This window comes from Myodes glareolus, chromosome 11, assembly GCF_982192425.1.
Source record: "Myodes glareolus chromosome 11, mMyoGla1.1, whole genome shotgun sequence".
Taxonomy (NCBI): Eukaryota; Metazoa; Chordata; class Mammalia; order Rodentia; family Cricetidae; genus Myodes; species Myodes glareolus.
Genome location: NC_142036.1, coordinates 55225049 through 55252527, shown reverse-complemented (window position 1 = coordinate 55252527; position 27479 = coordinate 55225049). Strand labels below are relative to the sequence as shown.

The window sequence follows — 27479 nt, the reverse complement described above, 5'->3', positions numbered from 1 at the left end:
GAATTTGCCGTGTAAGCATTTACCTTGAGTCAAATGACCAAATGATTTTAAGTTTGGGTTATTTAAATTCTCTGCAGAGATGCGCTGTGGGATAGTGGTCTTCAGGGCCTTTGTCTTTCTGCAGTAGGCAGATGCACAAAATCTTTGAACAAAATGGAAGCCAAATAAAGTTGTTTCTTTACTGGGTCTCGTGACCCGGCTCTCTGAATACAAATGGGCCTTTTTTTTTTTTTTCTAGTTGCCCCAGTGATTTCCAGTAAAGGAGGAGCCTGCAGTCTTCTGGTTGACGTGGGACGCTTTAGCTGGACCATGGGTAAGTGCACCAGTTAAGACAGCCTGATGAACTGGTGAGGAACTGGGGTGGGGGCTGGGAGGAGGGTATATGCTCAAGCCCGGGGATCTACAAAGACGCACCTTGCTGCCTACTCTTCTCTAAGAGTCACATTTCCTTGGCCTCTCACGGCCTTCCATCTACAGTGAGGGTGACCGTCTTGTAAGACGATTATCATTGTGAGGTTTGGTTAAATGCATGGGGTAGTGACAATGGGCAACGGTTGTCGGGTCAGAAAGACCTGGCCTTGAATCCACAGCTGTGCTACCAGCTTTGCCCTTGAGCAGGGCACCTCTATAGGTCTCATTTCTGTCATCTGTAAAATGGGAATAATTGTTGTACTTACTGTATAGGGACATTGTGAAGATTACGCAAAGTGCTGGGCCATTATGACTGCTTGATAATTATCAACTATAATTTTCAAAGTACTATAAGCTTCTTATAGTAAGAGACTCACAGAGTTCAAAATCCCAGTTATTTAGCTGCCAGGTAGGCTTGGGGGACCTTTTCAACTTTAAGGAGGTTTTAAATAGGCTTCATTTGTATGCCAAATGAACTGACACTCAGATGACTCACACACTCTCTGACTATTCTTTCTGTGCCTTTGGAACTACACCCACATGGGCTGGGAATGTAGCTCGGCAGTAGCGCACTTGCCTCACATGTACAAGGCCCTGGCTTCTATCCCAAACACAGCAAACAAACAAACAAACAAAGCACCGATCAGTGCTATGTGTATCTACCTGCATGATCCAGAGCTCACGCTATCTTAACAATCATACTTGGAAGGAATGAGACTGGACCAGTAGTGCACACCTTTAATCCTGGCATTCAGGAGGCAGAGAGAGGCAGGAAGGTCTCTTCTGCAAGTTCCAGGGCTTCTAGGGCTACACAGTGAGACCCTTCCTCAAAAATAAACGAACAACTGAGACTAGATGAAGTTAAAAGAAAGCATTACTAAACAATCTAGTCCTATTTCATTTCACTATTCTTTGAGATTCTCAACCACGTGTTTTTCCTGCTGTAATATTAATCACAAATGAATAATCCCAGTGGCCGCTTAGATATATGTTTATAAGACCTAGAGAGACATTTCATAAGCTTCAAAAGTGACACAAAGGGACTAAGCCTCATCAGAAAGTCTCCAGATGTGACACTCTGGGGTACAGGTAGCTGAGGAGCAACAGAGGAAAAAGTATGGACTATCAGAGTTGATTATAAATCAAGCCAAACAAAAGCAAGAGAACATAGACAGAGGCTGCAAGGCCGAGACAAGAAGTGGCAGATGGGTGTGTTGGGTGCTGGGTGCTGGGTGCAGGCCATGTGGCATTGGCCTGCCATCTCCAGGGCTGATGTTAAAGACCAGAAGAGGTGACTTCTGGCCTGCTCCCTGTTTCCCTGTGTCCTCTCCTTGGATTTGCTGTCAATCAAAGTGTTTGTCTGCTTTGCTTGCCATTCCGCGCTTTGCCCAGTTTAAAAGTCGCAGCACGGGCGCTGTTGCCTGCACAGCCATAGTCTCCGTCTGTTTCCAGGAATGCATGATGACGAGATTTCACACAACTGTGACTGCTATGTTTGATAAGAGAACACTATGAATTATATAGTAATGAGACATTCCAAACAACGTGAAGTAAGGTCATAAATTTTACACACGGAAATGTTCTAGGAACTTTTTAAGAGTTGTATAATCATCACCATAATCCAGTTTGGGAATAATTCCAACATCCCACAGATAAGTCCCAGGACAGTTTTCCAGTCTCTTATTCCAAGCCGCAGGCAGCTTCTAAATACTGTTTCCATTGATTTCTCATTTAATGGGATCATACAGTCTGTCTTTTATATCTTCCTCCCTTCACTGAGTATGATGGCTTTAAAGTGCACCCATGTGGTGGCAGCCACTTGTTCCTTTTATTCTGAATAGACTTCCCTTTCCCTGCACCAAGTCATTTCCAATTGACATTGTTAATACTGCTAAGAATACCCATACATGCAGGGCTGTGGTGGTGCACACCTTTAATCCCAGCACTTGGGAGGCAGAGGCAGGCAGAATTCTGTGAGCTGGAGGCCAGCCTGGTCTATAGAATAAGTTCCAGGATAGCCAGGGCTACCCAGAGAAACACTGTCTTGGGGAGAGGGAGAGGATATTTGTTCAGAGAAATGCAAATCAAAACAACTCTGAGATTCCATTTTACACCTATCAGAATGGCCAAGATCAAAAACACTGATGACAGCTTACGTTAGAGAGGATGTGGGGTAAGGTGAACACTCCTCCAATGCTGATGGGAGTGCAAACTGGTATAGACACTTTGGAAATCAGTATAGCAATTTCTCAGAAAATTAGGAAACAATCTACCTCAAGACCCAGTAATACCACTCTTGGGCATATACCTGTTGTAAGTGTCCTCTTGTTTGTTCCCGGCTTCTCAGCCCTGAAATAATTACACAGAAACAATATTATTTGCAATACTGTTTGATCAATAGCTTAAGAGTATTTCTGGCTAACTCTCTGACTCTGCCTCCTTTCTCCTAGCATTCAGTTTAGTTTTTCCCGCCTACCTAAGTTCTGCCCTATCAACAGGCCAAGGCACTTTCTTTATTCACCAATGGTATTCACAGCATACAGAGGGAAATCCCACATCATCTCCTCTCTTCTGTTTAAATGAAAAGGAAGGTGTTTAACTTTAACATAGTAAAATTACATATAACAAAACAGTTATCAAGCAAGAATTATAGTTACAATATTTATATCTACTCCATCTTTTATCATAACTAAGGAAAACTATAACTATTCATTCTTCAACTCCATCAAAGACTCCAGAAGGATATAATATTACCTAAGTAAACAGGAAGTGCATTGTAAGCAATGTCCAAAACACTAGAATTGACAGAGACATCTCACTGCCTGGATACTCACCCAAAGTTCTTCTGTACATTGGGGCATCCATCTTCAGTCTACAGGCCCATAATATCTAGCAGACTGTTCCATGAAGCAGGAAATTTCAAAGACAGTTCTGCCCATATTGGTAGTTTGTTTTCTGTGTCCTGCAAAATGTCTGCAGACTCTTTTATGAATCAGGAACCCCAAAGGACAGTCTTACCTTTAGGCAAGTTCAGCACTCATCTCTCTGTGGGTCCTACATGTCCAGTTTACACAGCGTACCATCAAGCAGTCCAGGCAAGAGCAGTTTCTTGTCCAAATGGCTAACAAACTCCATAACGAGCCTCGTCAATGCCCATCCATTCTCTTGAAGTAATCGGTGTTGCCAGGAGCAGATGTGTCTCACTGTCATGAAAAGTCCTAAATTCTTAAAACATTTTAAATGCCATATTATGTAGTCTTTGAAAGGTTTTAAGAATGTCTCTTCATCTGAACTACATCTCTGTACATTTAGAAAATCTAACTAACATGACTACAAGCTTGACTATTATAGATAATTATATATTAACCCATATTTCTAAATTATACATTAAATTTTAAATGAGCTGCACAAACACAATACCTTAATCAAGAGCAGAAATACATATACACAGTATAACAAAATTGACCTTAAATTTGTATCAATAAACCAAGATCCATACCAATGCATATCCCCCTTTAAATGTAAACAAACATTTATAAACAATATTTTGGAATATGGGTGTAGTTCTCTCCAAACTGTTTCTTGCTTTTTGTTGGACAAAGTATTTTTGGGGAATTCACAGCAACCTTTCGGGGGCTCTTGGTGCATCAAACCACATTAGTCTAGAATTAATCCACAGGTTCTCATCTTCTGTGGAAACAAAAGCAGAACCTCTTTTCCAAAGCAACATATCCTTAGACTCAAATTCTGAACTCAAGATACCTTTAAAGTATATATGTTGGTCACTTAGCTCCTTACAGTAAAAAAATTTAAAGACAACACAATAATATACATAATCCGGACTCTCTGTGCATGCTTCATCTTTACCTGGCTTGTTTTTACTCTGCAAGCCCATCTAGGAAAACAAATGTTGTGGCTACCAAAAGTCATACTTAACTCTGTTCTTTTGTGTCTAGAATTCCTTTTTAAACTTTCTCAGGTTTTTATGTGGATATAGTTACCCATGTTGGTGTGCCAATTTGTTGGAGGGGGGTCACTTGTTTGTTCCCCCCAAAATAATCACACAGAAACCATATTATTTGCAATACTGTTTGACCAATAGCTTAAATGTATCTCTGACTAACTCATATTCTAAACTAACCTATCTCTAGTAATCTGTGTATTGCCACATGGCTGTGGCTTACGGCTAAAGTTCTGGCATCTGTCTCTAGCAGGGCTACATGGCTTCTCCTGACTCTGCCTCCTTTCTCCCAGCATTCAGTTTAGTTTTTCCCGCCTACCTAAGTTCTGCCCTATCAACAGGCCAAGGCAGTTTCTTTATCCATTAATGGTATTCACAGCATACTGAGGAGATCCCATATCATATGCCCAAAGGATACTCAATCATACCACAAGGACATGTGCTCAACTATGTTCATAGCAATATTATTCATAATAGCCAGAACCTGAAAACAACCTAGATGTCCCTCAACCAAAGAATAGATAAAGAAAATGTGGTACATTTACACAATGGTGTACTACTATACAGTGATAAAATGTAATGACATCTTAAAATTTGTAGGCAAATGGATTAATCTAGAAAAAAAAAACATATTGAGTGAGGCAACCCAGACCCAGAAAGACAAATATAATATGTACTCATTTGTAAGTGGCTTTTAGACAAGAAGCAAAGAAATTCCAACCTACAGTCCACAATCCCAGAGAACCTAGATAACAAAGAGGATCCTAAGAGAGACCTACATGGATCTACATAGGAAGGAGAAAAAGACAAGATCTCCTGAGTAAATTGGGAGTGTGGGGGTCATGGGGGAAGACAAAAGGGAAGAGGGGAGGAAGGGAGGGAAGCAGAGAAAAATGTATAGCTCAATAAAATCATAAAAAATACCAAAAAAATTCTTTTACACGTCTTGGAGTGGATATGTTTTCATTTCCCTTCATTCCCAAGAGCTGAATGGCTGGGTGATATCCTAAGTTTAACTTGTTGAGGAACTGCCAAGTTGCTTTCTGGAATGAAAAGAATTCCCCATTCCCACTAGCTTTGCACGAGGGTTCCAGTTGTTTCATAGCTTTGCCTGGCCTGGCATCTGCCCTTTAAGGATACTCGTACTTGGAATCATATACACCGTACAGTGACACACAACCATGCATCAACTTGGAACCGCACAGGTTGAAAAAGTATGTTTAGTCAGACGCTCATAATAAAGCAGGGAAAGAGACTTGTGGCAGATGTTGGGATGAGGAGCTGGAGGCAAGTCTCCTTCCCCCGGACCACTGGGCAGTTGCTTCTCTATGTGAGGCCTGCCCTGTTCCCACACACTGAAGCAGGGCCTTTTAGGATAAGCCTCTCATATCCTGTGTTGCTATTTTAAAGAAAACAAACAGAACCAAAGAAATAGTTGGTTCTTGATTTTCTTCTCAAAATGATGGGATTGAATGAAAGTTTTACGTGCTGGGGTGGAAGAGCAAAGGGACTCAGTGTTCAGTAACTGCCCATGTCCCAGATCTGAGATGGACATTTCCATATTTTTTAATCATAAAACTCATAAACCTTAAGTTAGTTTTATAATCATCATCCTACAAGTGAAGAAACACAGGCACAGAGAGGTTAAGTAAATCACAAAGGGTCACACAGATAGCGAGAGAAGCTAAGATTCCAAGCTGGATTTCACTTTGCCAAGAACAAACAAGGCAGCACAATTTAATGATCAGGAGAAGTTTAACAGAAAGCACACACACAAGGCAACTAATGGGAACTCCGACGCCAAGCCTTTCAACTGCCAGTCATTATCCCTTCTGTGGTGTGGGGCTTCTTGCGACCACACTCTGGTGCAATGCACGATGCAGAGTTCGCGCCCTGGTGACTGAGAGCCCAACTGGCCGCTACAGGAGGAGTGTGGAGGAGTGGGATTCCTGATTGCTAAAAAGACATTTTCATTTTTCTCCCAGCTAAGAAAAGATTGTTCATCCTGCGTACTTGCCTGGTTAGTACAGCGAAAATCCACAGTCATTTTTACCACCCAAGGTGAGAAGCAGAGCGGCTCCAGAATTAAACTGGTACATTTTTTTGAGTAATAGTTCTGCTTCCCTCGGGTAAGAGGAATTTTTACTGATGTCACCGCCACCCACGGCCACCTGGCATCTCTGCGTGGTGGCTCTAGAAGAGGGTGCAGAAGGGATGTTTTGCATGGAAGAAGCTATGGGGCCCTTTCTGGGAGAAGTCATCCATTACCTGTAGACTGTCTAGTCCCCTATTCCTTCCAGAATCAAGTCAGGGGCTGTTCATGCTGAGTGTGGGATTGTTAGACAAGGGACAGAAGATGAGAATATGAATCATGGATCAGGAAGTGACCTTTCTAGTTATTACAGTCTACAAAAATTTTCGTAATTGAGGGCTATTTGTGTGTTTAGCCCCCAAGTATTTATATTTTAGGACTTTATATTTAAATCCCAACTCCAGCAGAGTCTTGTTACTTGGCTCATTTCATGCACTTAATAACACTTAGCTTCTAATGGATAAAAAACAAAACAAACAAACAAAAAAACACTACTAGTTAACACCTGGGGCCTAAGGGTAAGAGGAAGAACTGGGGAGAACCTTCAAATTGTTCTGCTAAACCAGCTGTGAAGTTAATAAAGACTGTAATGCGGCATAGGTCAACCTGTTCCCAAACCGTGTTCCAAGAGATGATCTGTATGGATAGACAGCCCCAACTTCATTATAGGTTTGGGGATCACTGAGTGAATGTCTTTGTTGAATACCAAAGGGTACTTGATCACTGTGCTATCTCTCCAGACCCCATGATATAATTTAAATGCTGATGTATCAACCCCAAATCTAAGAAGTCAAATGCACTGGTGCTCGGACTGGGAGGGAGTCTGCTATTATCTTATTCTCTCTGTCTTTTCCTCCTCTCCCTCTCCTTTTCCACACTTCCAGGGTTTTCTGGTTGGGAAAGCTGAGGGACAGGTTGCCTCCAGACTGTTACAAGTTTCATACATATCCAGCCATCACAGCCTGGGCCCACGTCAGTGAGCAGTGAAGAACAGAGCAAGGTTGCAGATGCTAGCTCACAGATCGACCGTCTCACGAAACAAGGAAATTTAACACGTCTTGTTACTACTGATTAGTTCCGATGTGTTTGCTGTTTGAAATACAAACACAGCTGCACATCTTTGAATTAAAAAAAATGAGAAAGTGAGTAATTATTTGCCTTAATTAGAAGGTAACCACAAAATTAGAATAAAAAGCAATGCTATGTTTTTACAAGTAAAGCATGTTAAGTCAAATGGTACGCATAATAACGCTAATCAATTTTCACACATGTACCTAAAAACAAGCTGCTGAGAGGGAGCCGAACTGTTCAGAATAGCTACAGATTCCACACGCAGAACCATCGACCTCAGAAGTAGTGTTTTGACACACCTTCTTAGATATTGTGAGATCCCTCCCCCCATTTTATTTTTATATATCTTTAAAAGAATATGGGTGTGAACAGAGAAATTCAGCTCATGCATTCTGTGTTATGAGTTCAAGCTTCTGCATTCTTTTTTGTTTGTCTTTCTGACACAGGATTTCTCTGTGTAGCTCTAACTGTCTTGGAACTCACTCTGTAGACCAGGCTGGCCTCGTACTCACAGAGATCCACCTGCCTCTGCCTCCCAAGTCCTGGGATTAAAGGGGTGAGCTACCACCGCCCGGCTAATCTTCTGTGTTCTTAAAAATCTGTATCATCGTGTTTATGAAACTTCAGAGCAGAAGACTTAGGTTGCATGGGTCCTCGGCTCTGCCACAAGAAGAAAGGAAAAAAATAATAAAATAAAAGAGCATGCGTAAGCATAACAGCTTATTTGGCTTGTGTGTGCAAAGTGGGTAAAAAGAATTAGCACTGAGACCCTACTCCATATATGCTGAATGTTATTCAATATATGGACGTGGGCTGCTTGGGTTTTTCTACATAGAAATGAATATATAACCACACTGAATACACAAGTACATTTTCACACAATGAAATGATACATAACTATTTCTTCAAAATGTTTGTTTCCTGACACCTAAAGTCACGTGCTATATCACACATAGTCTTCATATTACACCTTGGGAGACACGGTGTAACTTGAAGTGAAGCAAGAATAAAATATGCAGTCCCTTTGCTAAGAGGGGAGATTGGGGAAACACTCCCCTCAAGGGAAAGGACTTTGCTGTAATGATGTTTGTCTGACCTGTATCTAGCATAGTGTCTCAACCATATTTAGCATGCAATGAGTATCTGCTTGAATAAATGAATGACTGTTTATCCTATCTTTGAATTACCTCTATTCCCCTACTCCCCAAACCAATTATTTGTCAAGGTGAAGGCTTTAATCAAAGCTCTTAGCCTAAGAAAATTAAATTGCTGGGCTTGGCCCCTTTTGTAGGAAATGCAAAACTCATGTGCTTGAGAATTCCAAACGCATTTCATTAAAAAATTAAAAGAAAAATTTTAAAGATTAATTTACTAGCTTTTAGAAAAACAAAACGATAGACCCTAGAGGAAAAAGCAGACAATCCTCTCTCGTGCGTCTGGAGATAACTTGTAACTTTGTGCTGCTGCATGAACGTGGTGAGGAAAACCAGAGACAGGCCCGGCTTATTGGCTGCCCCTACCCCAGTAAAGTCACCTCATTGCTCCTCATGTACTAAAGGTCTGAGAACAGCCCGTTCCCCACCGTCCTCCGGGCAGGGACTAACCTGTGCTTGGTGGTACCAAGTGCTTAGCTTCTTGGCCAGCATTGCCTAGCACCTGGACCCAGTGGCATCACAAATGTGGGGAACCTAGCCACTGGAAAACAAAATCCTTACTTGTCAATGAATGTTCCTGGTTGCAGAGGAGGGTGCAAAATATATTTAGGGGGAAAATCAAATGCTCTCATTTTCTTTAATGTTTTAAATAGGTTTTACCATAGGGCAGCATATTTTAGCTATAGAGGATATAGTCTCTTCCGTTGACCGTCTGGGTTTGAATTTAGCTTTAGCTTCAGGTAGAAGGACTTCTCTGTGCTGTAGGTAACTTTACCTTTTAAAAGGACTGATTATTTAATTAGAAAGTACTCTCTCATGAGTTTGCTAGGAGGCTTAAGAAGTAAATGAAAATACTCTAGTACCGGATACACAGGGAGCCATTGATATAGCACCATAATTGACTTTTTCATATTCTCTTCATCTAGAAAAATAGTACTTTTCTGGCTAAACCACCATGAATTCTATCACTTTGGGCTGAGTGTGGTGGGACACACCTGTAATCCCAATACTTTCTAGGCAGACACAGGAGAATCAAGAGTTCAATGTATTCCTCTACTACTGCAAGGCAGTAGAGAGAGTTTGAAGCCAGCACAAGCTACTTGAGACACCGTAACAAAAGAGAAACACCAAACCCAAACCCATTCCTTTTAGGTTGATTAAGCTTTTCATTTTGTCCAATTTGAATGCCTTCTGTAGGAAGTGTGGAGGGCAGCGGTAGGTCACTGACTGACAGCTCTTCCTGCCCCTCTTTGGGGACCAGAGTCGTCTGCCATGAACTGACCTTTGGTTTGGGTCAACTCATCTACTTACTGACCTACCTGGTCTTCTGTCTAGCTTTGTACCATGGCCCATTATATGTCCAACAGGGAAAGTATTGCCTGAAATGCTGATCTGTGTTGAGGATGGCTTGAAAAGCTACAAGAAATGTGTCTGTTGGTTTAGCCATATAACATATTACTTAGTATGGTAAGGTCCTGGTGTAGGAGGTTCTTCTATGTGTCGCTTTTATTGGTTAAGGAATAAAGGAACTGCTTTGGACCTATAGCAAGGCAGAACTTAGGTAGGCAGGGAAAGCAAGGCCGAATGCTGGGAGAGGAGAAGGGCGGAGTCAGAGAGATACTATGGAGCCGCTGGAGACAGATGGCTGTCAGAACTTTAACTGGTAAGCCACTGCCATGTGGCAATATACAGATTAATAGAAATGGGTTAAATTAATAAAAGAGTTAGTCAATAACAAGCTAGAGCTAATGGGCCAAAGAGTTATTTAAATAATATGGTTTCTGTGTGATTATTTCAGGTCTAAGTCATCCAGGTGGCTGGGAAATATAAGTGGCCTTCCCAACAAATTGGTTCCCAATGTGGGGCACGAACCCACAACCCTGAGATTAAGAGTTCCATGCTCTACCGACTGAAGTCCTGTTTGAGGCCATCAAGGTTAAAATGGGGGATATGATATCTGAAAAGTCTCTCAGTGTGACAAGGTCACATGTTCAATTATAAGCGTGCTGGAGTTCTACGTACCCCACGCACTCTGAGAAGGAAGCAGTAGAAAGTGCATTCCCAAGAGTGCTGACAAACAACAGTAAGACAGAGGCAACCGTAGGGAAGAAAAGTCCAGATTCATTTGGAACTATTTTCCCACACTCATAAATACTATAAGAGTAGATACATTTCACACTTAAAAATAAAATTTCACTTGCTCATTGAAATAATTGTCCAGAAATTCTTCTTGGATGACTATGCTTCTGATTTAAGGTCAAGAATAAACCTTAAAAATAAGTAAAAGCTGCTACATCAAAACCCTTGAAAACATGACTTGACTGATGGATGTGCCCTGGCTTAGCATGTAGATGATGTCAAATATGTCCTATGTCATCCCTTTATTTTAGGAGCATAGCTTTGCTATAAATACAAACATATTTTAAAGAGCAACAAGAGTGATAACTCTGCCCAGAAATAGCATCTGAGCTAAAGCAAATGGCATGCCCATCAGCAGAGGGCAGAAAAATCTACAACTGTTTGCCACCACAGACTTCCAGGGCAGTGCATCCCAGGGAAATAAAAGAAACGGGACAAGGAAAGCTTGTCCCTGTGTCCGTCAGCAGAACCGGCCACAACACTAAAGGGATTTCATTCTGAAGGTAGAGCAAGTAGTAAAACGAAAGACTAAATTCACATGTTGATGTCTTCTCGTGTTCAAGGATGGAATCGGTACATCCGACCAAGTTTTTCCACAGACATTTCAACTTAAGTCCCACCCTCCCACCCAAATCTCCCAGAAGATTTTAATAGCTTCTTCTTCTTGAAATTTGAGGATACTTATGAATTCTCCAAGATGCTAAGAGCAGCAGGATTGTCTGTAAAAAGTAGAAAATTTGCCAAGTTCATTCCTGACTTAATGATCGGAGGGGTCAGGATGGCCTGGCAGCCAAGGCCTCTTCACTCCACCTGGCCTGGGAGCCACCAGAAGAGGGTGGTTCTGCATTGCTCGCATTCTTGCTGAACACTCGCATGGCTGGGCCATTTCTCTGGGAGCCACAGCTGACATCAGAGGCTCTTGTCACTTGTGGGATTTTACCTCGTGGCTCCAGCAATGCTACACACAACCAGAGAAACTGACGGCACTGACTTGAGGGACTGACAACTTTCCACCTGTGATCTGAATAGTGTGTGTGTGTGTGTGTGTGTGTGTGTGTGTGTGTGTGTGTGTGTGTGTGTGTGTGTGTGTCATATGAAGCAACTGGAGGCTTGAAAGCACAAAAACTGAGTTCCATTTAGAATGCTGAGGGGCGTGGCAACTTGAGAGCTCCAGTCTGACCCTTTCTTTAATCCCTTCCTTTCAAGACCAAGGCAAACCTGAGTGCCTGCAGAGGAGGCAGTGTCCTCAAGCTGGGCTTATTGACTCCTTCTTGCCAAATGAGCTCCAGTGATTCTTTGTAATTATTATTAAAGCGGTCCACCCATTGGAAATGGGTTGAGAGTCTGCCCTCAGCCCTTCCTGTTCCAAATACATATGTGGGCACACACCTTGAGTAATTTCCCCTGTGTTCTGATACACAGATGGCTGCCTGAAATCCTCACACTCTGCCAAGAAGGCGGACACTCAGTGCCACCCATTTTCTCCATTAAAAACAGGTGTTTCCACTTGAACTGACAGACCTGTTCTCTTCAAATTACTCAGAAGTTCAACCATTAATGAATTATTCAATTTTGGGTAATTTGCCTGTGTCTTGTTTCCTTATTTGTAAAACAAAACATGATGCACCCATACCGTAGTATTGCTGCTATGATTAAATAAGACAATAAACTTAATGATCATAAGGAATCAGCTGTTACTTATAAACGCAATACATTCCTAAAAACCCTACCCCTTGTCATTCACTCAACAAACCACTTTCTAGCCAATGTACCTTGTATCTATTTATCTGTGAATTGTCTCCTTCCAAAGACTATAATGGGCAGAACACTGGGATGAAATATGTTCATTTGCCTAGGTATAGGTGTAAAATATATAAATGTTCAAAAGAGGGAACTTCGGAGTGAGTATGAAATAGAAATTAGGATGTTCATATATCCTGCTCAGTCATTATTCCCAGCTTCAGCATATTTATGGAAATGTTAATTAAGGCCCTGATTCATTTATACATAATTAGATTGATGTGGCAGTTTCTAGGGGCCAAATGCAATTACACTATTCACCAAGACACTGGTCATTTCCGTTTCATTATCTTTAGTTGAACAGCTTCTTATTGCCCAAATTAATAATCAATTTTGATTATCCTATTCACATCACAGGAAATTAAAAATAGACAACCCTTCCTCAACCTGACTTGACTGCAATGACGTCAATGCCCTTATTGTGATTAAAAAAAAAAAAAGATTACTAATGACATCTTGACACATTTCCCTTTCTATGGGCTTTATTCCCTGGAAGGGGACAATAAAGCTTTTTAAAACATTTAATGCTTTAAACTAAACACTTCATATTCTTGACTTCATTTAAATTTTGCTTTGGCACCAGCCTCACACAGTCATGTGGTCATGAATGACTGTCACAATCACTTGGAGTTGGTTGTAGTTATTTTAAATCAAGATGCTCAGCCTTGTCACCCGTTCTTACATGGTTCCGATCCACTGCCAGATTTGGAAATCACTGCCAAAAAGAAATCAGCTAATAAATCTAAGTGGGAATCAGACAATATTTTTACAAGATGATTTATTCTACTTTTTATAGTTATTCTTGGGTTTTGCTTACATGGGATATTCAATATATTTAAATATATAACACTTATAATTCTTTATCATAAATGATAGAGATATGATTAACAATGGAAATTTAGACCTAAGTAAGAGTCTTAGTCAATAAGAATTTGGTCAGTATAATTTATATAATCAACTCTTGATAGCTCTCAATCATTTCAGAGCTTAATTTTAAAACACTGGGGATATGGTTCAGTGGTAGAATGTTTGCTCATCATATACAAGGTCCTGCATTCAATACCTAGAAATGCATAAAAACAAAGCTTAATTTTATATATTTAGTGGGGGCAACTTGTTTAACATACATGCTGTTTGATCTATAAATACATCTCTACCAAGCCACTCTGTAGTGGCTCCAAGACCATGAGGTGGACTCCAGTGGCTCTGTCCCGAGCTTCCTGCAGGCTCCATCAGGATCCCCAGATGAACCCCACCCCCACCCTAAAACACAGGCACACAAGTTTCCTTAACATTTACCTTCTAGATCAGTGATTCTCAACCAGCGGTGGAAATTCTTCATTGTGGGTATGGTTCTTTGTACTGTATAGGATGTTTAGTGGTGTCTCTAGCCTCTCCCTGCTAGGCTGACCACTGCCCTTCTGCTCTCCTCTCTAGACATGACCAAATGTTCTCTGAGGACAAAGTGCCCTGTGCATGAGGGCCACTACAAGTGGCGAAACACAAACTTGAAGATTTCTGTGTCACAAATATTGCCCACCTTTCAGGTGTTGAAATGCCTTCAAGCCAACAGATCCCTCCATAACAGCAAAGGATTGGTTTTTAGAATTTTCTTGTGTCTGAAATGAGGAGAGTGTAGTATTAAGTTGGGGGCATAACCCCAGTCTTCTAACACCCCTATAACCAAGAAGTCTGGGATGATTGGAAGCTCCTGGCCTGGGAGTTGCCCTGGTCCTGACTCCAACTCCCAACCTGCCAAGTGCTGACCCCTCCCCCGGGGAGGGTCAGGACCACTCCCACAGGCTATTTAGGCTCCTGCTGGAAAAAGGAACACGTGATTTGGGGTTTGCATGGGCTTTTCTCCCTGCCATGCTGTCTTGATCCACCCAAGAGTGTAGCATTTATTAAACATGGGCATTTTAATTTGGTCTAATCTGGTTTGATTGGAGTTTCTTGTGTTGGTGGAGAGGCTTTTATTAAGATTAAACCAAAGAGAGAGCAGGAGCTACAGAAGTTTGAACACTCAAGTATGCCACTTTATATTAAAAGGAGCACAGACAGGTGACGCTTCTCATCCATCTATCAAGTAGGGGCCCCCAGATAAAAAGCCACAGCTTTGTAGACTAAGAAGGGATCTGGAGGATGGGCACAAATTGAATGGCTAGAACAAATTATGTGAATGAAAGTTCTAGGGTGAGTGATGATGGGTTCTTTTTTGTATGCCAGTCCTTCGTATCTGATATAACAGTACTTAATAAATATCTGCTAACGAGTCAACGGTACATGGTGAAGAAGGGCTGGGAGGAGCTTCAGCGGGGAGACTGAGAAGAAGCATCAGGAAAGAATGGGCTAAGGGAAAGTACAGAGGAGTCTTGAAGTGGAGAGAATGAATGACCGCACCTGAGAAAATGCCTGACCAGCTCTGCCTTGGGGGCCACAGACTGGAGGGACAAACAACATATGGGTTTTCAGTAAAACTTTGGGCATCTATAAATGAGGATAACGACGGTAATTCCTTCAAACTGCTGCCAGGATTTAGGAAGGTCACACCAATAAACCTTTTCTATGACTGACAAGGAGGAAGGCTGGGTTGACTGTGGAGAGTGGCAGAAGGAGGGAAATGAAGAGAGTTTCATCACTCAGATCAAACACCCTAGTGTGCAGGGGAGGTGGAAGAAGAAAGGAGGCATCCAGGGAGAAGGAAGCAGGGAAGGAGAGGGAGAGAAGGAAGGGGGCGCAGAGAACAGATACTATCTAGAAACATGTAGTCACAGTGAGCGGTCCAAGCAGGGAGAAATAGAAAGTTGACCGAGCATCTGTGGAAACACTGATGGAGCTGTTGTCTTGGTGACGCGACTAGTCACCAAGATTAGTCAGCTCGTTTATTGGATTTCTTAGGCTTTCTCGGTAACTTTAAAGCGAAAAGCAGGGAAAGCAATGGCTGGGTTGGCCTTCGTTTGGAGGTTGTTAGAAAAGCTGGATTAGAAGGTCAAGAGGCCCAGGACTCAAGACAACCTCGGGGATTAACCTGAAAACAAAAGGAGTGAAGCCAAAAACCCAGGAACTAAACTGAGACTCCTGGGTGGGGTGGGGGTGAGGGTGAGGAGGGGAGAAGAGAAGGCGGGACTTGGTGGAGCCAGTAGTTTCCAGCAAGGGCTAGGAGGTGGAGCCACTGCTGCTAACTTCACATGAGGAGGGGTGCTGTGCCAGCGGAAACAAGATCACTCATCCCCCCCCCCCATCCAACCCCACCCCACCCATCCACCCTATCCTGGTCACTCAAGCCACTCTGTCTCCAAGGACATCCCATCAACATGAATTCAGCAATTTTTACCTACCTGTAGGAAAATGGCTTAGGCAAACATCTTAGCTTGTAGAAGGGCTATAGGGTGATTAGGAAAAAGCAGAGGGAAGGGTTAGGGTAGAAACACCATCTATATAAGAAGGAAAATCATCAATGGATACAGGATTTTAATCATTATCTCCTATCTGTACTTGAAAAACTAAACATTATGTGAGTTGGTTGACTAAAGTCATCTTATTCATGCCAATCAAAATTCCTTTTCTCATCAGCCTCAGGGTTATCTGCCCAAGAAGCATCTCAAAAGCTCTTTTCCCTTCCATATTCTCACCCTGCCATGACTCTCTGCTCTCCACCCCACCCTCAATACACAAACACAAATGCATGGGGCACAAAGATTCTCCCCCCCCACATCATTTCTAAGACTCATTCAGTAATTACATGCCAGGCATGTTCTAGAGACTAGGGCCACCACAGAGATAAGTTGTGTGCTCATGCAAAGCTGAAACTCCAAGAGACAAACTCATTCATAAATAATTTCAGAGGGTGAAGTGTTACGAAAAAGATGAATGTACATGATCATGAATACCTTATATGGATTTTTAATAAATCTATGTTATATAAAATTATCACAGGCTATACACATGTGCCCATTATCCTTTAAGACAAGGACAAAAGCTACTATCCAATACAGATTAGTGGTCGAAGAGAAGAATTGCCTTCTGTGTTTCTAGCTTATGAAACCACAGGGAAGTTGGGCATGGTGCCACCCATGATCATAACACTTGGGAGATGCAGGAGGGCGATCTGGCCATCCCCAGCTACATGAGACATCTGATACCTCAAAAAAGACAAAAAAAGAAACCAAGTGGAATGTTTGGCCTAATTACACACAAATCTCAAATACATAGTTGCTTTTGAAAAGAGTAAGTCTCACAAATGCATCCCCTATCTTACCTTCAAAGCCAATTAGCTGAAACTGGTACTGCCCAATACTATCCTGTCTTTGTACCTATCAAAAGTCGATACCTTGCTGGGCAGTGGTGGTGTATGCTTTTAATCCTAGGACTCGGGAGACAGAGACAGGAGGATCTCTGTGAGTCTGAGGCCAGCCTGGTCTACAGAGTTAGTTCCAGAGCAAGGGATATTGCACAGAAAAACCCTGTCTTGAAAAACAAAACAAAATAAAAAATTCAACACCTTGATTTGAAGTTTTTGAGAATAATTTCCCAGCCCACGGTTCCTAATTCACGATCTGAGGTATTATTGCCAGGTTTCTTCCCTTAAGAACTGATGTAGAGACAATCACTCCAGGGTGATTTGTGAGGCCACCATTAAAAAGGAAAAGTATAAGCACAGCCTTGCTTGTAGAATACTTTATTTGGCAGTTGACTCCATACCCAAACTGAGTAAGCTTGAGTATTGATTTTTTTTCTAACGTACAGATGAAGAAAGTTAGGGAATAAATGAAGATGTCCCAAATTATTTTTGTTACCCAGCAGAGCCATGTTTTATACCCCAGTTGCCTGGCATCGAGGTTTATTCTTGGAGGCCACAACTCAGGTCCTTTGACTTCAGTGAACTTATTCCCTGGGCTCCAATATCTCACTTGCGTTTATCCATCAATCTGTTTTCAGCACTGAGATCCAAGTTTGAGAGAAGGTTTGTTATGCTTACAACCTACTCAAGGTGACCAATTAAGAAAGGAGGGGAAGGGGGCTTTTGTGAAGGCCTCTCAAGGAATGGCACCACTGGTTGCTGGTGTTCTCTGGAAAGCCAGCTTCGACAACCAGGATACACAGGGTCTGAAAGATCAAAGTTCCCCTTTCTCGCTCAGCTGTTGCAGGCACAAAGTGATAAGATATCAAAAAATAGCGAATAAAACCTCAATGGTCCAAGATATCTATATGTTATCACTGTCTTAAAGTGACTCCTCCTAGGATGACTATCTGAGATAACAGACAGAAGATAGGACGTGCCCAAAGCAGAAATAAGACTGAATAATCAGTGGGTCTACTTGCCAGACTCATGCTTCCTCCCATCTCCCATCTAATCTAACTCCAGGTAAGACTGTTACCCATCGGTGGGTGTGTTTTCTTTCGGAGTGTCAGGGAGCAATCAAGGACTCAAGAGCTGAAACACTACTCTGGGGCTTTTAAGATCCATCATATGGACACAAATGTCAAACACTGGATTTCATGCTGCGGGGAATCCGTCCCCACTTGTACTGTGTCTTTCGGTCCTGAGCCCTTCTGCTCTCCCCCATCACCCTATGGAATGCGAGGCCTCACTCATAAGCCAGCCAGCCTATTTTCACAAGTCCCCAGCTGCATTTCAGTGAGCCCAGTGTCCCTTCAGCTAGCCCTGCCTCTGCTGCCACTGAGCCTTGTGACAGTTAGAGCTCAGAGATGTCCTCCATCCTGGGTCACACCTTTGCAAGAAAGGAGGACTGGGTGGGGTCCTCCTGGCCTTATCTATGGAGCCTTTCTCCTCTCTCTGTAGTATCTGAATATTCTAGTTTACCAGGACTGAGGTTGTGATGTCTGTGGGAAAGCAAACCGTACAGACTGTGTGGCCTGCATCCTGTCTGCTGTTTAGAAAAAGACAACCATACAGACTACCTCCTATATCCTTGCTATATAAAAACAAACTGTTTGTTTGTTCTGACAAAGTCTTGCTGTGTGTTCCCGACTGGCCTCACCTTGCCGTCACCCTCCTTTCTCTGACCACTGAGTGCAGGGAGGCGCGTGTCCTCCCAGCTGCCTCAGGCTTTTGATGTAAGGAGTACCTGTGTATAGAAAACCAAAAGAACAAATTAGTATAAATAAGTTTTTAGAAATATTTTAAGATTGATTTTATTGTTTAGAATTAAACTATGGTAAAAATTAACTCTGTGAGTGTTTTCTAAATTGCATCCACTATAGTAAGCGTTCCTGTACAGGCACTTTCTAGACGCCAGAATAATATGGTGAACAGATCAGTTCCATAGACTGAAGAAAAACTTTAGTTTTTCATCTATTATGTACTCCAAGTTTTTTAGGGATTCATAGCATATTTAATTTTATTTATTTATTTATTTATTTTTGGTTTTTCGAAACAGGGTTTCTCTGTAGCTTTGGAACCTGTCCTGGAACTAGCTCTTGTAGACCAGACTGGCCTCTAACTCACAGAAATCCACCTGCCTCTGCCTCCCAAGTGCTGGGATTGAAGGCGTGCGCCACCACCGCCTGGCTTCATAGTATATTTTAATGCTGAAATTTTGATTCAGGTCTAAAAGATGAGTCAATAATTTGACATACTGGCTTTTAAAGAAAAATTTTCCAAATTTAAAAACCATTAATCATATTGATTGAAGGTCTTGCAGATTAAGCTCATTTTCCATTTTGGTAATTATTCATTTTTTAAAGCAAACTAAAATACACTCTAAATGAGATCACTGAAGTCCTATTCTAAATGCTTTAAACGTCTTTGTAGCTGATAAAAGACAAATTACAGCACACAGACACTTAAATAGTGTGGCACTTCCCTAGGGGCTCTCACACCCCAACATTGAAAACACCCTTTTTACTGATCTCAGTGGCTCCATCACTGTATCCTGCAAAATAAATACATGGAAAGAGATTTTAGTGGTCAGGTCAAGAAAATGGATGTCAGGTATTTAATCTATCTGATTATTCTACCAGGAGCATCGACACAGAAATTTAAAGTTAGGTAGTCCCAATTCATGTGATTTAGGATGTTTTTACCTTATGTTGTAAAAGTGAATTGTCTGTGTTCAGTGAAACCCACACATCATTTAGATTTTGAGCTTTAGTCTTCCCTTGACCTCGTGATAATGACATACTTTCCTGCTATATTAGGGTCTAGAAAGCTGCAAAACACAGAGAGAGAGAAAGAGACATACACACACACACACATTCACAAACCAGCCACATGATCAGAGTAAACAGAATATACTCTGTAGTGTGTACCATTCAATGATTAATTGGAAGGATTAATGCTATTGAGCAATCTACTTCAAAAGAGTACCTTTATCCAGTTTAGAAGAACAAAACTGAAAAATAATTTCATTAAATTCTCACTTGCTCATCAAGTTTGGTATGAGGCAGGGTCTTGCTATGTAGACTGAGTAGGCCCTGAACTCAGTTGTCCTCTTACCTCAGTTCCCCAAGTGCTGGAATTACAGACATGCAACACCATGCTTGGCTTTGCTCATTAATATTTGAGACAATCTTTAGCAGTAGGATATCTTGATTCCTGAGGGACAAAGGTTGATTTTTAAACAGCATATACAGGATTTAGACCACAGTCTGTATGGTTGTCTTTTTTTAAAGCGCACATACAGGATATAGACCACATAGTCTGTACAGTTCGCTTCCCACAAACAGCACAACCTCAGCCCTGGTAACCTAGAATATTCAGATACTACAGAGAGAGGAGAAAGGCTCCATAGATAAGGCCAGGAGGACCCCACCCAGTCCTCCTTTCTTGCAAAGGTGTGACCCAGGATGGAGGACTTCTCTGAGCTCTAACTGTCACAAGACTCAGTGGCAGCAGAGGCAGGGCTAGCTGAAGGGACACTGGGCTCACTGAAATGCAGCTGGGGACTTGTGAAAATAGGCTGGCTGGCTTATGAGTGAGGCCTCGCATCCCATAGGGTGATGGGGGAGAGCAGAAGGGCTCAGGACAGAAAGACATACAGCACAAGTGGGGACAGATTCCCCGCAGCATGAAATCCAGTGTTTGACATTTGTGTCCATATGATGGATCTTAAAAGCCCCAGAGTAGTGTTTCAGCTCTTGAGTCTTTGATTGCTCTCTCAGTAGCCATAGAAAGGAAGAAAATTACTACAAGTTGAGGCCAGTGAGAAATACACAGCAAGAGCTTGTAAAACAAACAAGCAAGCAAATACTTAAACTATATAAGCCTTTTGATTTCAGGAGTAAGCTATATGTATATCAAGCTTTAAAAGCAAGGCATGCTTCTGGATACTTCCTCATTCTGTGACCCTACCTGAGACCCTATAGTACCTGACCCTAAGTATTTCTTCACATAACGTGGGCATATTCAAAATGTTCCCAAGCCAAGGCTATAATCCAGACCTAGTACACACTCTTTGCTAGTTTTCTGAAGTCTCCAGATGACCCCAGTACTCTGACAGGCTTGAGGAGAACTGCCTTAACAAGCTGGTTCCGAGGGAACGCTCTGTTCCTTCTTCCCCTCTCAGGTCCCGGGGGATGTCTAATGTTCTCCCTGAAGGTGTCAAGGCCTTTGCAGTATTCCTCCAGAGTAACTCTACCTCAGCACCGAGGATGCTGCAGCTGTTTAGCTTTCTGCCTGTCCTCTCCATCTGCTCTAAGATGCAGGAGTGAATTTTTATCTTTGACTCGCAGGGCTAACCCTATGCCCCAGTGTTGGGACTACTTAATACACCCATGGAATAGATCCAAAGAAAAACAAAACTAAAAACGTGTCATGCTGATATTTAAATGCTTTGGGAAAAGTGATAGTTTAGGATGCTCAGAATGTGTCACTGGTGAAGTAACACACATTAGAGAAACATCTCATTGTACCAGTGAAAATAAACTAGATCTCAAGACTGAAGGAGAAAGCCAGACTGCACACAGAACTACATTCCTATCGTAATGAGCACATTAAAAACCATATCCTGTGATGATAAGAAATGCATTCTTTCTCAGTCCCCTTTCTGTCTTTAGTGCCCTGTGTGTTGCTTCCAAGGCAACTCGTGGCATTTTATGTCGCAGGGGTTTATAAAACTGATTTAGAAAGTTTGAAGTAGTTTACAAAATGTGTTATGTAAGAGTGGGTTACTGTGCAATTCATCGCTGTTAAAATTTGGCCGTTACAATTCAGGAAAAAAAATTCACATAATAAATTTTAAGACAATCTAAACTGGGCAATAAATCCACTCTTGAACATTTTTTTTCAATCTATTTAAAATATTTTGCTCTTTGGGTTGCCTAATTGTTTCAATAATTGCAGTTCTGTTTCACAGTCTAACAATATGTTGTTTTCTTTTTTTCTCTGCTAAATTTTGATACATGAAACCTGAAAATGAACCAGATTTAGGAACTCTTTCCTAAAACAGTAATATGTTTCTTGTTTATCATATACAATAAATCCTGTTTTGTCTCATTAAACACTGATTATATTATTACCCAACTAATACCCAGTACGTACCCATCCTGAGTAAGTATAAAACATGAGAGGAACAAGGCTTCTGTTCATGTGCTCCCGGGGAAGTCAGAGACTTTGGGGTGTTGGTTTTCTCCTTCCATCAGGGGGTACTGTATCAGGCTTGGCCACTGGTGTCTTACTGATAAAGCCACCTCTCTGACCCCATTACCTACTTTAAATGCAATACAAGACACCACGATTCACTACCGTTAACTAGTATTTTATATTAGTATAACAATAAGTAAAAGCTTTTATTGAAACACACTTTTTGTTCTGCTTTCCATAAACAGGTCACAACTGTAGGCTCTAAGTGTAATTTTCATAGAAACGGCCTAAGAAAAGGTAAGTGATCACAATCCTTAATTTTCATACTCTCCAAACAGGAAAGGTTTTTGAGGGGGTGTGCTGTTTAGTTTTTATGTCAACTTGACATAGGTGAGAGTCATTTGGGAAGATGGAACTCAATTGAGAAAATGCCCCAACCACATTGGCCTTCGGTGCATTTTCTTGATAGATGGGCCAGCTCTCATGTGTGTATGTGTTGGGGGTGGAGGTGCCACCCCTGGGTTCGTGGTCCTGGATACTCTAAGGAAGCAAGCTGAGCCAAGCCAGTAAGTAGCACTCATCCAAGGCCTTTTGCATCAGCTCCTGACACCAGGTTCGAGTTCCCACTCTTTCAGTGATGGAGAGCGGCCTGGGAGTTGGAAGCTAAAATAAAACCCTTTGCTTTTGGTCATAGTGTTTAATCCCAGAAATAGAAACCATAACTAAGACAGAAGTTAACTGTTCCAAGCATCTGTAAGGAACCCTAAATTGACCATCTCTGGCTATGCAAACAAGTCACACAGATTAAGGCACGTCTATTCAATCAATAACAGAGAGCTTTATATAGTTATGTATGGATCGAAAGGCGGGGACAATTTCAAAGCTAGATTCTACCGGTTATCAATTGTTCTTTCATGGGTCTCTGCACCTACCTGGCAAAGCCAGGCACACAGACCGCCCCCTCATCAGAGCAGCAATGCCCACAGAACCCAGCGTGTAGTTGTGGGTGGCAAGCCTCGTGGCCAGTTGGGGTCGCTCTCTCTAACCTGCCAGGCACCGCTGCAGGGCCAGATGGGTGCCGAACAAGGTGAACTTAACTTCACCTGACAACTAAGGAAGGCAAGGAAACCTCCAAGCCCTGCTGGGGTCTTTGGGGCCAATGAAATCATTTCTTGCTGCCTCCTGCATTACTCGCCGCTGTGCGGGCCAGCTTCACCTGGAGCGAGCATCATTTTGAGGGTCACAGGCAGAGGCTGTGCCAACTGGGAAAGACAGACTGAGCGGGGGCGGATGGGTTTGGGCCGCGCCCACATCCTGCTATAAGGACTAGGTGGGAGCGGGACAGGAGGGGACCGAGGAGTCACGAAGCCGCCTCCTTTGGGGACCGCCTCCTCTCGGAGTGGCCGCCCCTGTTTATTCCTAATTATCAAGCGAGATCTCAGGTCAAACAGCCACCCATAGGTAACCCGTCTGGGCCTCCAAGGGTGCGCCAAGGGGGCTGGAGGTGCGGAGGCGAGCGGAGAAGTGGATCATTCAGACGGAGGGGGGAGCCAACAGTCTACAATCGTGCCCTGGCATCCGTCGTACCAGGAGAAGGCATGCAAAGACAGAGTCCATTCTATTGTATTTGAGCCTGGCTCAGTTATCCGAGGCTCAGAGGAGGGACGGCTCTCCCCCGCATTCCCTCGCCCCCAGGTCGCCTCACCCCTCCGCGGGATTGTTGGTTAGGTCCGGGGCGGGGCGGAGAGGGCAGCCTCCACGTGCGGCCGCGATCCCGAGCTTTCGGCTTCTTCCGCTGTTCGGCCTCCGCATCCAACTCGGGGAGGGGGGGGGCCTCGGGCAAAGTGGGGCGTGTCTTAGGCGGGGCGTAGGCGTGGGCTCGAGGGGGCGGAGCGGAAGGCGTGGGCGGGGGGCGGGGCAGTTGCGGCGTTGGTCTGGCGGCGGCAGAGGGGCTGGGAGCAGCGAGAAGACTCGGCGCCGCTGGAGCAGACGCCGGTTCGGAGTCGGACGATTGGCGCTGGCAACTTCGGAGGTACGCGCGGGAGCGGGCGCGGGCCTACTGGCTCCCTTTCTGGGACGGTGCACCCCGGCCGCCGCTGTGCCCCCTGCTGGTCTAAAGTGCGATTTCCCCGCAGTGCCGCTCTCGGCGTCTTTCTTGTATCTCACGGGGCTCTCTGGGCGTCGGGCACCGGGCGGGCAGGTCGTCTCTCCGCGAGTCGGAGCTCGCCCAGGCTGGAGTCCCGGGGCAGCCGCGGCCGCGAGGGAGGCGCGGAGCTGGGGGTGCTCGGCGCTGCGATCCTGAGTCCCCAATCTCCGAGACCCCGGTTCGTGGGGCGCCTCCTTGTAGCGCCCCGTCTGACTAGCTGGGACCAGTCGTGAACCGGGTGTTCCCGAGCGCTGTGCAGGATTGCCTGTTGTGCGCGCAGGCCGGGCTGCCGGCTTTGGGAAGGCAGCACCCCAGTGCGGCCGTCCGGGGTCCCCGCAATTGCCTAGTGTGGGAAGCCCCTGAAGGGGGCCTCAGGGATACACGAGCGGGGGGTGCGGCCTGTAGAATTTGGGTTTCTGGAGGAACTTAACACGGCCAAGCAAAGACCACTAGCCTCCTTTGAGCCGGGAAGGCGGGGACGCGGACAGCTGGGGGCCACCCTTGTGAGGGCTACAGGATTAAAAACAACACTTGGAGTTCCAGGATGGCTTAGCCTAATGGTGGGGCGCTCTCTTAAAGGCGGGGATAGATGGAAAGCTGTCAAAACAAGCACATTTAAAGTTAAAATAAAAGCTGGCACGATTTTCAGACCGTGCAGTTCTGTGGCTGGTGTCGGAAGAAGAAATATTACCTCATTGGCCCCCTTACACCTTTTTTGGTTTTGTTTATTTATTTATTTAAGCAGCCGGTCTGTTTTGCCTGCATTGCCCTCGGGAGCTGTGTGGTGCCCACAGCGGGGAAAGAAAACTTGCGCAAAGGTTCTCCGCACTTCTGAATGTGGAGGGAAAGTGTACCTTGCCGGATTTTCCACACACGATTCCCTCCTTTCTTTGGACCTGGTGATGTTTGTTCACTGGTTTTCTAAGCGTCTACTTACATTTAGTTTTTACACGAAATACCCCCTGTTGCCACAGGGTGTAGTTTGGGGATTAGAGAATGCTTTTGGAGAAAGCTGCTAGTGGCTTCATTTTCCAAGAATGTAAGTCATTTCCTTTCTGTGGTTTCAGGGAGTTGATATTTCACAGCATCAAAACTCTGTGGGGAAAAATTTTCCGTAATACATCTGTCATTTAAAAGACTTGTGACTTTTGGGTTTTCTCCTTAAGAACAGTGCATAAATTCAGGCCCAGCATTGTTAAAGGGACAAGAAGGCTTCTTGGTTTTTTGTTTTGTTTTGTTTTGTTTTGTTTGCTTTCTTTATCTGGAATCTAGAGTATTGTGACTGCTGTACAAAGTTTTAACAACCAAGACCTACAAATGGTTTGCAGGATGGAGAGTGGGGGGAGGGGAAGGGAGCAGAAAGGGGCAGGAAAACAGATGCCTTTTGCCCCGGTCCTTTGTAGTAAAACTCCTAGCACCTAATCATTTTCCTTAGGTGTGGTTTTAAGAAATTACAGTTTTACGTTAAAAATGAGAATGCTCCACAATTGGAGGCAGGTGACAGGGAAATGTGGGGTTTTTTTGAGGGAGCTATGTTTGTAAACACACTGACTTCATATTTCATAGTGAAATAGACTTTAGGTGGGATTATTAGGTGGAGGGGGTCCCCCAGGGGATATCCCGTATCAAGGTATCTGCAGGATATCTTCTCCGGAAAGTGGGCTGACTCTAATCAGAATTCGTTCCCCGCCGGTTTTGAGTTACTTGTAGAATACCCGTGATTTGACGTGATGGGCAGTTCTTGCAGGGCTCAAAACCTTTTGACACAGGAAAAAATCTTTCTGTCTTCTTCGTCCCTCCCTTTTTGGATCTAACAGGGGTAAGACCCCAACTTCGAGTACACAATCTGAGCGTGTAGATTTCAGATACCCCTGGCTTTCCAGGAAAATGCCTGCAAGCAACCTGGGCAGGCTCCTGAGGCCCTGCTTTGAAGGCAACATGCCAGTGTGCTATAGCTTTTTAAAAATCTGTCATTCAGTTGGGCTGGCTGAATTGGGGGCTGTTGAAGACCGTTCCACGTTTAACTATGCTTGTAGAGAGCTTTTGGCTTTCAGAACTTATGACATAATGGGCCGTGTAGCCTTTTGTGGCTGTTGCTTGGAATGCAAGTTTCAAATAGAATTGTTTTTGATGGCGCTGTCAGGTTTAAGAGTTTTGTGTAAATGACTCCTGCCTCACAGCGAACTCTCTGATAAAGGAATTCTTTGTAGTTTTCAACTTGGATGTTATACATTTTGATTTCCAAAGCTGTGTGTGTGTGTGTGTGTGTGTGTGTGTGTGTGTGTGTGTTTAAATGAAACCTGCAAACAATTATTTTGTTACGTGAAAGCCAGTACCAAGAAAAGATTAATTCAGTCCAGATGTAGAAAATGTATGTGAATTTTAGATTTGGATGATCTCAACAAGTTTCCCTTTTGTTGATGAGACTGCCTGGATCCCAGATGGCATCCACAAATTATCCCATAGGCCTGTTTCTGAATTGAGGACCGAATTTCATGGGCTTTCTCCAAAGTCACTTTAATGTTATTTTAAATCTCGAGAATAGAAAGCTTTCAGAACCATAGCAGGGCGGGTGCTTGTTATTCCCACAGAAACCTGCAGGGTCCCAGCCCAGGACATGCGTTCTGCTCCTTAGTGTGAAAACAGGAGGTAGAGAGCATGTAGGGGGCTAGCCTCTAAAAGGTTTCCTTTAGTTGCCTGGGTCCAGCTTTCCTTTAACAGAAAAAGAAGTTTCAGGTGTTTCCAGTCTTCAGTGGAGTCCCGCTGTAAGGGCTTGTCTTGTGGTTTCAAGTGTCTTTGGTTCTTGTTTGACTAGCCTTAACCCTCTGCCCCCTTCTGAGTCTGAACAAGTAGTTTAAAAGAGAAAGAAGATTGATCTATTTGTTTGTTTTCAAGACAGGGTTTCTCTGTGCAACAGCTTTGGCTGTCTTGGAACTCGTTCTGTAGACCAGGCTGGCCTCAAACTCACAGTGATCTGCCTGCCTCTGCCTCCCAAGTGTGGGGTTAAGGGCGTGTGTCATCACTGCCCAGCTCTGTCAAGGAGTTTCTGAGCAGTGGAATTTTAATAAAAATGTATCTTCCCCAAAGCTAAGTGAGAAGAGTGGGATTGCCAACCTTAGTGGCTAAACTTCAGTGGGTAGGAGACAGTTGAGAGGGCTGTT

The 27479-nt window shown here is 43.5% G+C and overlaps 1 protein-coding gene and 1 long non-coding RNA gene across 4 annotated transcripts in view; one reads left to right on the top strand and one right to left on the bottom strand.

The window, feature by feature from the left end:
- Positions 1-27479, top strand: part of Frmd6 (FERM domain containing 6) — a 229011-nt gene that overhangs the window by 132232 nt on the left and 69300 nt on the right. For 2 of the 3 annotated variants that reach the window (XM_048415483.3, XM_048415481.3), the window contains exon 1: positions 24071-24204. The gene's annotated coding sequence lies outside the window, so the exon portion shown is untranslated. Of the gene's footprint in view, positions 1-238; positions 314-22417; positions 22470-24070; positions 24205-27479 lie in introns of those variants that run through there. The other variant, XM_085697552.2, reaches the window with a different exon arrangement.
- Positions 1135-2761, bottom strand: LOC146892378 (uncharacterized). The gene is made up of 2 exons (XR_015004434.2): positions 2720-2761; positions 1135-1900 (listed from the first exon to the last, which is right to left on the bottom strand). It is a non-coding gene; the product is annotated as an uncharacterized LOC146892378 (long non-coding RNA).